The following is a 12182-nucleotide window of genomic DNA, read 5'->3' as shown; positions in this document are numbered from 1 at the left end:
TCTGAAAATTAGGGGTCAGCCTTTTAGGACAGACGAGGAGAAATTTTTTTCTCTCAGAGGGTTGTGCGACTTTGGAATTCGCTGCCTTGGAAGGTGGAGGCGGGGTCACTGAATATTTTTAAGGCGGAGGTAGATAGATTCTTGTTAGGTAAGGGAATCAAAGATTATCAACAGTAGATGGGAGTGTGGAATTCAAGACAGAAACAGATCAGCCATGATCTTAATTCAATGGTGGAGCAGGCTTGACGGGTTGAATGGCTTACATCTGTTCCTAATTCGTACAGTCGTACGGTATTGCCTTTTCCGAAGACCAACACCTGCAACAATGCCGCACTCTTCACATGTTTCCTGGTATGGGGTTAAAACCTTCAACCTGTCGGCACAGTGGCGCAGTGGTTAGCACTGCAGCCTCACAGCTCCAGCGACCCGGGTTCAATTCTGGGTACTGCCTGTGTGGAGTTTGCAAGTTCTCCCTGTGTCTGCGTGGGTTTTCTCCGGGTGCTCCGGTTTCCTCCCACAAGCCAAAAGACTTGCAGGTTGGTAGGTAAATTGGCCGTTATAAATTGCCCCTAGTATAGGTAGGTGGTAGGGAAATATAGGGACAGGTGGGGATGTGGTAGGAATATGGGATTAGTGTAGGATTAGTATATATATGGGTGGTTAATGGTCGGCACAGACTCGGTGGGCCGAAGGGCCTGTTTCAGTGCTGTATCTCTAAAACTAAAAAAACTAAACTGTAATTCAGCACAAACAACCAAGCCAAGCTGACAACTGTTTTAAAAACAATAAATAAATTTGTACTTAACAGCACAAAATATTACATAAATTATTTTCCACCAGAAGCTAGTTTGGTGCATAAGAAATCGGAGCAGGACGAAGACATGCCTGCTTCACCATTTAATAAGATCGTGTCTGACCCTCGCCCTCAACTCTACTTTCCCGCCCAATCCACATATCCCTTAATTCCTCTGCAGTCTTATCAAATGCCACATATAGTGGAGCATTCAGGTATCTGTTCTTATCACGGTCGGATTCACTTTGATGAGCAAACATTCTGTGACAGCATTCCCATGCAGCAGAGACAAAAGGTCTTCAGGTGAGTTTAAACAATTAAAGTATTGTCTGATTTCTCTGGAGATTTTCAGGTCCCTGATGCCACCTTGACACTGATCCATGACAACAACTTCACTTTTTCAATTCATATTCAACGCTTAATCCTCCCTCAGCTCCCTTAACATCATTAGCACAAGGAATAGTTGAGGCGAATAGTATAGATACATTTAAGAGGAAGCTAGATAAGCAGAAGCACAGAAGGAGGCCATTCAGCCGATCATGTCTGCTCTGGCTTTCCAAAAGAATTTAGCTAGTGCCACACCCCCACCTTCTCCTCACAGCCCTGCACATTCCTTTTCAGATACCAATCCAATTCCCTCTTGAATGACTCGATTGAACCTGCCTCTACCACAGTCTCAGGCAGTGCATTCCAGATCCTAACCACTCGTTGCATGAAAAGGTTTTTCCTCATGTCGCCATTACTTCTTTTGCCAATTACCTTAAATCTGTGCCCTCTTGTTCTTGATCCTTCACCAACAGGAACAATTTTTCCCTATCTACGCTGCACCAAACCCTCATGATTTTGAATACCTCTATCAAATCTCCTCTCAGCCGTCTCTTCTCCAAGGAAAACAGTCACAACTTCTCTTATCTATTCATATCACTAAAGTTCCTCATCCCTGGAACCATTCCACTGAATCTTTTCTGCACTTCACATCTTTCCTTAAGTGTGGCGCCCAGAACTAGACACAGTATGCCAGTTGAGGCAGAACCAGTGCTCTATACAAGTTTTACATAACTTCCTTGCTTTTGTACTCTATGCCCCTATTAATAAAGCCCAGGATATGCTTTATTAACTGGTCTCTCAACCTGTCCTACCACCTTCAATGACTTATGCACATATACACCCAGGTCCCTCTGCTCCTTCACCCCCTTTATAATTGTACCTTTTATTTTATATTGTCTCTCCGCATTCTTCCTACCAAAACGAATCACTTCACACTTCTCTGCATTGAACTTCATCTGCCACTTGTCTGCCCATTCCACCAACTTGTCTATGTCCTTCTGAAGTTCTACACTATCCTCCTCACAGTTCACAATGCTTCCAAGTTTCGTATTACCCACAAATTTAGAAATTGTGCCCTGTACAAGGTCTAGGTTATTAATATATATCAGGAACAGCAAGGGTCCAAACACCGATCCGTTGGAAATCCGCTACAAACCTTCCTCCAGTCTGAAAAGTATCAATTGACCACTACCCTCTGTTTCCTGTCACACAATCAATTTCGTATTCATGTCACTATTGTCCCTTTTTTTCCACAAGCTAAAACTTTGCTCATAAGTCTGTTGTGTGGCACTTTATCAAATGCTTTTTGTAAGTACATGTACACCACATCAACAGCATTACCCTGAACAAACTTCTCCGTTACCTTATCAAAGAACTCCAGCAACTTAGTTCAGCATCATTTGCCCTTCATAAATCCATGTTGGCTTTCCCTAATTAACTCACATTTTGCTGAAGTGACTATTAATTTTGGTCCAAATTATCATTTCTAGAAGATTCCCCACCCCACTGAAGTTAAACTGACTGGCCTGTAGTTGCTGCGCTTATCTTTACACCCTTTTTCAACAAGGATGTAAAATGTACAATTCTTCTCCAATCCTCTGGCAGCAGCCCTGAATCTAAGGAAGATTGGAAAATTATGGCCTGTGCCTCTGCAATTTCCACTCTCACTTCTCTCAGCATCATTGGTTGCATCTCATACAGTCCTGGTGCCTTATCAACTTTAAGTACAGCTAGCCTATCCAATGCATCATCATCAATTTTAAATCCTTCAAGTGTCTGAATTACTTCCTTTTTCACCATAACCTGCGCAGCATCCTCTTCCTTGGTCAAGACAGATGCAAAGTATTCATTTAATACCTCAGCCATGCCCCCTGCCTCCACGTGTACATCACCTTTTTGGTCCCTAATTGGTCCAACTCCTCCTTTTATCACCTTTTTACTATTAAAATGCCTATAGCAGACTTTTGGATTCAAACAGTCACTCTGTAGTATAGAACTTGAGTATTACTGAAAAACAGAGACAAACTGTCAAAGCTTTTTGTCTTTCACTCATCAGGACAGATGCGAGAATGCCAAATTTCAAAGGGAATAAATTATCCTGCATGAGAAAAGGGTGCTGATTAGTCGAGGTATTGCCATGGAGCATGTACCCTTGAAATGGAGCAGTCTAATGAGCTGCCTTTCCTTGACGTGCTAGTTGAGAAATCCGCTAACGGGTTCTTTACTATGGTCTACCGCTAGCCTACTTTCACTGGTCAATATACAAGTTGGGATTCCTATGTTCCACGTGCTTTAAGATTGGCCTTATGGGCATTCTCCTAAATAGGGCCCGAGGCATTTGCTCACCGTGCAAGCATGATGCTGAAATCGGGTGCATCAACGCTATGCTGCGGAATAATGGCTACCCCGATCAGATAATTGCTCGTTGTGTATTGTGCATACTCACGAATGGGCCTAAGGCCCCCACTTTCAGACCGGAGAAGTGCCCAGTCTACCTCAAATTTCCCTTTAAGCAACAGTGAAGCTAGCTGTTTCACACTGCTACTATGCAGTAACAACACAAGTGGTATTTTCCACCATTAGGATGCCTGTGGTCAAAACAAAAAAATGTTCTGCCTACCACACAAATGTGTAATGTGGTATATAAATTCCAGTGCCAGTGCAATGCCAGCTATGAAGGCCGCACGTCCCAATGACTGGCAGATCATATCAAACAGCACATCCCTTCGGCTGTTTGGAATAGGCAGAGTACTGACTGTACTTAACTAGCCCATACTTGCCAAACTCAGAACACAATGTTGAACGTTAGATGGGATCCCGGAATTAGACAGCACCTTCCTAACATCCCAAGTATGCTAAGAATCACACTAACAACCAATTTAAGATTACCAGTCGGGTTCGCAATGTGGTTCACTTGCGCTTGCTAGAAGCGACATATATTCATATACGGGGACTAGTCCTCTGCAGGCAAAAGTAACATGTCCAGGCATTGTGCCATTTTTGAATTAAAGTGTGGGGGACAATAGTTCCCAAGTGCATTTTTCATGGCAAAGCCTCAGCCAATCAGCTGTCATGGTAGGCCCCCACCTGCCAAGAATAAGGCACATTAATTTTGCCATGAACATTGATTTTAAACTGTTACTGGAGTGAAGAAAGGACTTTCTTTAAAAAAAAGTTGCCTGATCTTGGCTGGAAACACATTTGCATATTGACAGTGTTTGGAAGGACAAAGCAGCCATTCCCTGGCACATTCAACCCACAATTGATTTTTGATCACCAGATGATGAAGATGGGGGTGTTTGCATTCCAGGTTGACTGCTAAGATGGCCAAATACACTAACGGACATGGTCAAAACAGCTGGTCACATGACTAACCCTGCCGGACAACCTGAGTTTTTTTAATTTGTACGAACAGTTTGGGCAGAAAGCAGAATGCTCCTGGACTGAGAAGATCTCTCCTGGCTGGCTCGCCACAGCCTCTCCTGTCTGCCTGCTCCCATCACTTTCTCACGGAACTCCAAATCCACTGAAGACACATGAGCCCCAAGAGAGAAAAGTCTCCTACAGCAAACAAGGTTTAAGAAGAATACTGAGCCCCAACGAAAAGCAAGATCTACCTACAATAAAGGACACTACAGTAAGCTCAAAGAACCATAACACAAAAAACTTCCTCAGATATTGCCTCAAACCTTTCCACTTTATTTCTTCTGTTCTTTCTGTCTCTATCTGCATGTGTGTATCGCATGTGCATGCTAGTGTGGGTGCATCGTGTATCCGTATGCGTTAACCGAATTAGAGTTTGAGTTTAAGTTTAATAAAATTTCACTTTTCTTCTGTAAGACTGAGAAAACCTGTCGTGCTGGTTTCATTGCCTTATAATTGGAAAGCAGTGAAAAAGGATTCACCAAGGGGGAGCTGAAAGCATGGTGGGTTTAAAAATTAAACCCTGTTACAGTAAGACCAGGTGAAGGCTGAGAGGGACCCCTAAACACCTTTCTCACCCTGTCATAACACAGTCGACTTGCCAACCAATCAGCACCATTTTCTCATGCAGCATAAATTGTTGATCCCTTGGAAATTTGACATGTTCTGGACTTTTAGATCCCTTTTTATATTAGTTGCCAGTCTCTTTTCATACTGTCTTTGCTTCTCTTATTTGCTTTTTCACTTCTCCTCTAAATCTTCTATATTCAGCCTGGTTCTCCATTGCATTATCCACCTAACATCTGTCATAAGCACACTTTTTCTTCTTCATCTTCATCTCTATCTCTTTTGTCATCCAGGATTTGTCTGCCTTGCTTTCTCCTTTGAAAGAATATACCTTGACTGTGCCCAAAGTATCTCTTCTTTAAAGGCAGCCCATTGTTCAGTTACTGTTTTGCCTGCCAACCTTTAATTCCAATTTACCTGGGCCAGATCCATTCTTAACCATTAAAAGTTGGCTTTCCCCCAGTTCATTATTCTTACTCTGGATTGTTCCTTGTCCTTTTCCTTTTCCATAGCCAATCTAAACTTTATGATACAATGATCACCGTCTCCCAATTGTTCCCTTACTGACACTTGATCCACTTTGTCCACCTCATTCTCAGGAACCAGGTCGAGCAGTGCCCCTTTTCTCGGACTGGAAACATACTGCTGTAGAAAATCGAAGTGATTCCTGACAACGCAGCCGGACACTGACGTCATCAGTCTGCGCCAAGGTTCGCACATACACAGACGGGCTCCTGCTCTCTGCGCGTGCGCTGCATTCCGACTTGCCAGGACTGCTGAGCGCATGCGCCGATGACATCATCGCTTGATGTGTGCATCTTCGGGCAACGCACCTGTTCGGCCTCTGCGAACGCGCTTTCCGGCCGCTCCGCTTTCCCCCCGCCCCGCTGCTCTCTCTGGCTGCTCTGCTCTTTCCGGCCGCTCCACTCCCCCCACCTCGCTGCTCTCTCTGGCCGCTCCGCTCCCTGCCCCCGGCCCGCTCGCTCCCCCCCGCCACCCCATCCCCGGCCCACTCCGCTCCCCGCATCCCCAGCCCCGGCCCACTCCGCTTCCCCCCATCCCCGGCCTGCTCCGCTCCCCCCCAGCCCACTTACTCGCTCTCTCCCTCCAGCCATTGTGTGCTGCCATGTGTTTAGGTTAGGTTACCTTCATGTGATTATTTGAGCAGCGCCATCTTTAGTCCTGGCAGCTGCCTGAAGTCGCAGACTGTGACATTTTAGTGGCACATGCTGCATTTGCGCATGTGCCACTGCACCGCCACCTAGTGGTAGCGTTGTCAGCAAACACAGCCGCAGAAAATTCTCCTGAACACACTCTAGGAACTCTTGCCTCCTCTGCCCTTTACACTACTACTATCCCAGTCTATATTCAGATTATTAAAGTCCATTATAACTACTCTATAATTCTTGCACCTCTCTAATTTCCTTGCAAATTTGTCTCTCTACATCTTTCCCACTAGTTGGGGCCTGTGGAATACACCGAGCAATGTTATTGCACCCTTTCTGTTCCTCAGCTCTAATCAAATAGATTCTGTCCTTTACCCCTCTGGGACATCCTCTCTCTCCAGCACTGCAATGGTCTCCTTAATCAAAACTGCCACCCCTCCCCGTTTCCTATCTTTCCTGAACACCTTGTATGCAGGAATATTTGGTACCCAGTCCTGCCCTTCTTTGAGCACACGCCAGAGAAAGGAATAGAAGGATATGCTGATAGGGTTCGATGAAGAAGGGCAGGAGGAACCACAGAATAAAAAGCAGGCCCTTAAGGACGACAAATTAAAGAATGGTAGGAAGACGATTATTATCTAGGAACTTTAATACAGATGAACCTTCCTGTAAATTGATGGGAACTGGAAACTGGATTGCTTGGCAAGGCAAGACCTCAGAAGTCTTTATGACTCATTCAGTATTCTTTAAATTGCATGTGTTTCAAAGCAACATCAAAATCAACAGCCAAAGGTCAGATGTCAATTGCAACAAGTGCCACAACAAAGCAAATGTTATTGTCCATCAGGTTTCAGAGGTGTGTTCTCCAGACACATGAACAAAAGATTTAACTGGTTATTCATCATAATGCTGTTAATGGCACTTCACTGGAACCAAATGGCTATTGTGTTGCCAACTAGCAATGTAATTCAACAGCAATTAATCGTATTCATTTAGGTGTGTCTGAAAGCAACAGCGACATGAGGAGAAACTTTTTATGCAGTGAGTGGATAGAATCTGAAATGCACTGCCTGAGAGTGTGGTGGAGGTAGATTTCAATTGAGGCCTTCAAAAGATAACCGGATAATTATAAGAGAAAAGATTTGCAGGGCAACAGGGAAAAGGCAGAGAGTGAGACTAGGTGAGTTGCTCTTGCAGGGAGCCGGCATGGCCTTGACAGGCCAAATGGCCATCTTCTGCGCTGTAACCATTCTATGATTCTAAATGTCAATCTTATAAATTTATTCCAAATGCCACTGTAAAAGTTTCTGGTCTTCACTGTCATCACTAGCACAGTAAACCTTTTTTTGTGGTTCAAATGCAATATCTGCATTTGTTCAATTAAGTTGGAGAGCACAAACCAACTTATTTGGGCACCAGCAGAATGGGAAAAAGGTAATTTTAAAATTCTGCTGCTCACAGCTGCTACTAATACTACAGCCATTCATATATGAATATAAGTGGATAGATAGCAAAATAAAAACCTGCAGGTGATTCAAGGGAAATGACAAAATCATGTCTCTATACATTGGCAAATAACCCACAAGGTAAACAAAAATCTCTTAGCAAAAGTAGCTATTGTATTTTACACGCAGTGACAGTACAAGATGTTAGAGTTCGCCATTATAAGTAGACAGGAGGGGGCAGGATTTTCCCTGCGGGCTTCTGAACCCTGCTGTCAGGCTCAAATGTGGGCGAGAAGCCCACACTTTGTGGGAAACAGTCACTCATTGTGATTTTCCCCAGGGGGCAGCCAGACAGTAGGATCACCATCCAATTAAGGACCCCAGGCTCTCAAAGCTGAAAGGCCAGAAGTCTTGCAGCTTGAAAGAGGCAGCAGACTGCAAAAGATAAGGGAGAGTGCACTTCAATATGGAGGCATCTTCTCTCCAACTTCTTTAAATTTAAAATAAAATGGCTTTTGCAGCCAGGCCAACTCTGTGGGGTATGGGTGGGTGCGGGAAGTGGGGGAAGGAGGGTGGTGGAGCCCCTCTACAGGGCGGCGTGCAGCTGCTGTTGCACCCAGACAGGCAGGGAGGGAGGGAGGACCTCTAGGTCGGCCTGAAGCGATGAACCCTGGGTCACGCACCGGGAGGTTCCTTACAGTTAAAATTGGCCCCCGCCACCTGCAGGAACCTGAAGGCCTACTGGAAAAATCCCAGTCAGCTTCCGTTAATTACCTTAAGTAGCCCTTAATTACCTGGATTGGCAAGCTGTCACATGCCAGCTCACCATTCTGCCCTGGGGAAACCAGCCGACTGGCTGGCAGTGCTTTTCTTCACTGCCCGCTTGCTGCCAATCCCGGACCCAGCAGGGGCTAAAAATCAAGCCCAAGGTCTCAAGGCTGAACCTATTGATGACTGATTTCATCCGTGTATTTGTGTATCCATCTTGGGGGGCTCGCTCTAGGCACAAAGATCCACAAACAGCGAGTGCAGATCAGAAAATCAAGATTACAATTCCAAAAGGCTATTGCACTTTCTGTTGGTTTCGCATGTCAGGAGCAGAGCCTCACAAAATTACCCCAAAGAATTCATGGCCTAATGCATGCTCCAACTGCCCCTGATTCAGCAAGTTGCAATGAACTCTGAACTTGAGAGTTCCAGAAAATAACTTATCTGGGAGAGACGTTCACTCACAGGGAAAGCAGTGTGGGCTGTTCATTCCCCTCATTAATATTTTGGACTGCACAGAAGACTGAAGTTCCCTTTTTAGACCATTTGTTTCTGGCAGATTTGCCCAAAGATCTATTGTGCCCCCCCTCATTTGCCTCAGTAATACACTGCTGATCACTGGGAGTTTATGGTGGGCACCCCAAGTGCAATGGCCCCATATGGCTCAAGACAGAATTTCCCAAGATATAGACACAAAGGGGCATTTTTCCAAATTGTTGTTTCATATTGGTATTTGGGGAGATTTGGTAAATGATACCTTTAGCTGGACACAACTCTTTGGTTTAAAAGAGGTAAATGGCAGACTGGTCTTTCTCATCTATCCTCAATTATATCAAAATCCCAAAGCAAATCATGTGTCCAAATGTAGTTCCTTCATGTTTCTAAGGCATGCATCAGAATGGCTTTCTTTAAGCCCTCATTGGAATGCAAGACCAAGCTGTGAATTGGAGCTGTGGCAAAAAGGAGAAAACGATTAAGCATCATTCAGTTCCACAGAGGGACAGACAACTCACAATGGCCAAATAGTTTTCCCACAGCTCCTCACCTGAAAACTTGGATTAAATTGGTAGAGACAAGTAAGCCTGGTCTACTGCACCTGACTTGTACATTTATAACAAAAAAACTGATTATAAATTGCTAGATGTACCGAACAGGTTCTTCAAGTGGAAAGTCAAATAGCCAAGGAAACCAAAGGTCAAGTCAACAGCTGTTGGAAGGTGCAATCTGAAGGTTGTATCCGAATTTATGATCAAATACGCAGGTTCAGTGCCTACCTTGATGGGATTTTAAAAAATTATTTCACGGGAAGTGGGCGTCGCTGGCTCGGCCAGCATTTACTGCCCATGCCTAATGGCCCTCGAGAAGGCAGAGTCCTAAAGGACATAGCTACAAGACTGGGTCTGCAGCAGGTGGTGAGAGAACCAACAAGAGGGAAAAACATACTTGACCTTGTTTTCACCAATCTGCCTGCCACAGATGCTTCTGTCCATGACTGTATTGGTAGGAGTGACCACCGCACAGTCCTTGTGGAGACGAAGTTCCGCTTTCACATTGAGGATACCGTCCATCGTGTTGGTTGGCACCATCACCGTGCTAAATGGGATAGAATTCGAACAGATCTAGCAATGCAAAACTGGGCATCCATGAGGCGCTGTGGGTCATCAGCAGCAGCAGAATTGTACTCAACCACAATCTGTAACCTCATGGCCCAGCATATCCCCCACTCTACCATTACCATCAAGCCAGGAGACCAACCTTGGTTCGATGAAGAGTGCAGGAGGGCATGCCAGGAGCAGCACCAGGCATACTTCAAAATGAAGTGTCAACCTGGTGAAGCTACAACACAGGACTACTTGCATGCCAAACTGCACAAGCAGCATGAAATAGACAGAGCTAAGCGATCCCATAACCAACGGATCAGATCTAAGCTCTGAGGCCTGCCACATCCAGCCGTGAATGGTGGTGGACAATTAAACAACTAACTGGAGGAGGTGGCTCCACAAATATCCCCATCCTCAATGATGGGGGAGCCAAGCACATCAGTGCGAAAGATAAGGCAGAAGCATTTGCAACAATTTTCAGCCAGAAGTGCCGAGTTGATGATCCATCTCGGCCTCCTCCTGAAGTCCCCAGCATTACAGATGCCAGACTTCAGCCAATTCAATTCACTCCACGTGATATCAAGAAACGACTGAAGGCACTGGATACTACAAAGGCTATGGGTCCTGACAATATTCCGGCAATAGTACTGAAGACCTGTGCTCCAGAACTTGCCGCACCCCTAGCCAAGCTGTTCCAGTTTAGCTACAACACTGGCATCTACCTGGCAATGTGAAAAATTGCCCAGGTATGTCCTGTAAACAAAAAGCAGGACAAGTCCAAACCGGCCAATTACCGCCCCATCAGTCTACTCTCAATCATCAGCAAAGTGATGGAAGGTGTCATCAACAGTGCCAACAAGCAGCACTTGCTTAGCAATAACCTGCTCAGTGATACCCAGTTTGGGTTCCGCCAGGGCCACTCAGCACCTGACCTCATTACAGCCCTGGTTCAAATATGGTCAAAAGAGCTGAACTCAAGAGGTAAGGTGAGAGTGATTGTCGCTGACATCAAGGCAGCATTTGACCGAGTATGGCATCAAGGAGCCCTAGCAAAACTGGAATCAATGGGAATCTGGGGAAAACTCTCTGCTGGTTAGAGTCAAACCTAGCACAAAGGAAGATGGCTGTGGTTGTTGGAGGTCAATCATATGAGCTCCAGGACATCACTGCAGGAGTTCCCCAGGGTAGTGTCCTAGGCCCAACCATCTTCAGCTGCTTCATCAATGACCTTCCTTCAATCATAAGGTCAGAAGTGAGAATGTTCGCTGATGATTGCACAATGTTCAGCACCATTCGCAACTCCTCAAATAATGAAGCAGTCCGTGTAGAAATGCAGCAAAACCTGGACAGTGCAGTTAGGAAAGGAGTTCCAGGATTTTGATCCAGCGACAGTGAAGGAACAGCGATACAATTCCAAGACAGGATGGTGTGTGACTTGGAGGGGACCTTTCAAGTGGTGGTGTTCCCATGTGTCTGCTGCCCTTGTCCTTCTAGGTGGTAGAGATTGCAGGTTTGGAAGGTGCTGTCGAAAGAGGCTTGGTCAGTTGCTGCAGTGCATCTTGTAGACGGTACACTGCCACTGTGCCTCTGTGGTGGAGGGAGTGAATGTTGAGGGTGGTGGATGGGGTGCCAATGAATCGGGCTGCTTTGTCCTGGATGGTGTTGAGCTGCTTTAGCGTTGTTGGAACTGCACTCATCAGGCAAGTGGAAAATATTCCATCACACTCCTGACTTGTGCCTTATAGATGGTGGACAGGTCTTTTGGAGCCAGGAGGTGAGTTACTCGCCGCAGAATTCTTAGCCTTTGACCTGCTCTTGTAGCCACAGAATTTATGTGGCTGGTCCAGTTCAGTTACTGGTCAATGGTAACCCCCCAGGTTGTTGATATTGGGGGATTCAACAATGGTAATGCCATTGAACATCAAGGAGAGATGGTTAGATTTTCTCTTGTTGGAGATGGTCATTGCCTGACGCTTGTGTGGCGTAAATGTAACTTGCCACTTATCAGTGAATGTTGTCCAGGTCTTGCTGCATATGGACAGACTGCTTCAGTATCTGAGAAGTAGCGAATGGTACTGAACATCGCACAATC

At 45.4% G+C, this 12182-nt stretch overlaps 1 protein-coding gene across 4 annotated transcripts in view; it reads right to left on the bottom strand.

The window, feature by feature from the left end:
• The window catches only part of inpp5b (inositol polyphosphate-5-phosphatase B), a 192365-nt gene that overhangs the window by 115032 nt on the left and 65151 nt on the right, over window positions 1-12182 (bottom strand). The window lies entirely within an intron of this gene.

The sequence above is a fragment of the Heterodontus francisci genome, chromosome 31 (assembly GCF_036365525.1).
Source record: "Heterodontus francisci isolate sHetFra1 chromosome 31, sHetFra1.hap1, whole genome shotgun sequence".
Lineage (NCBI taxonomy): Eukaryota > Metazoa > Chordata > Chondrichthyes > Heterodontiformes > Heterodontidae > Heterodontus > Heterodontus francisci.
The sequence above is the reverse complement of the archived record's forward strand: the minus strand, read 5'-3'. Positions and strand labels throughout refer to the sequence as shown.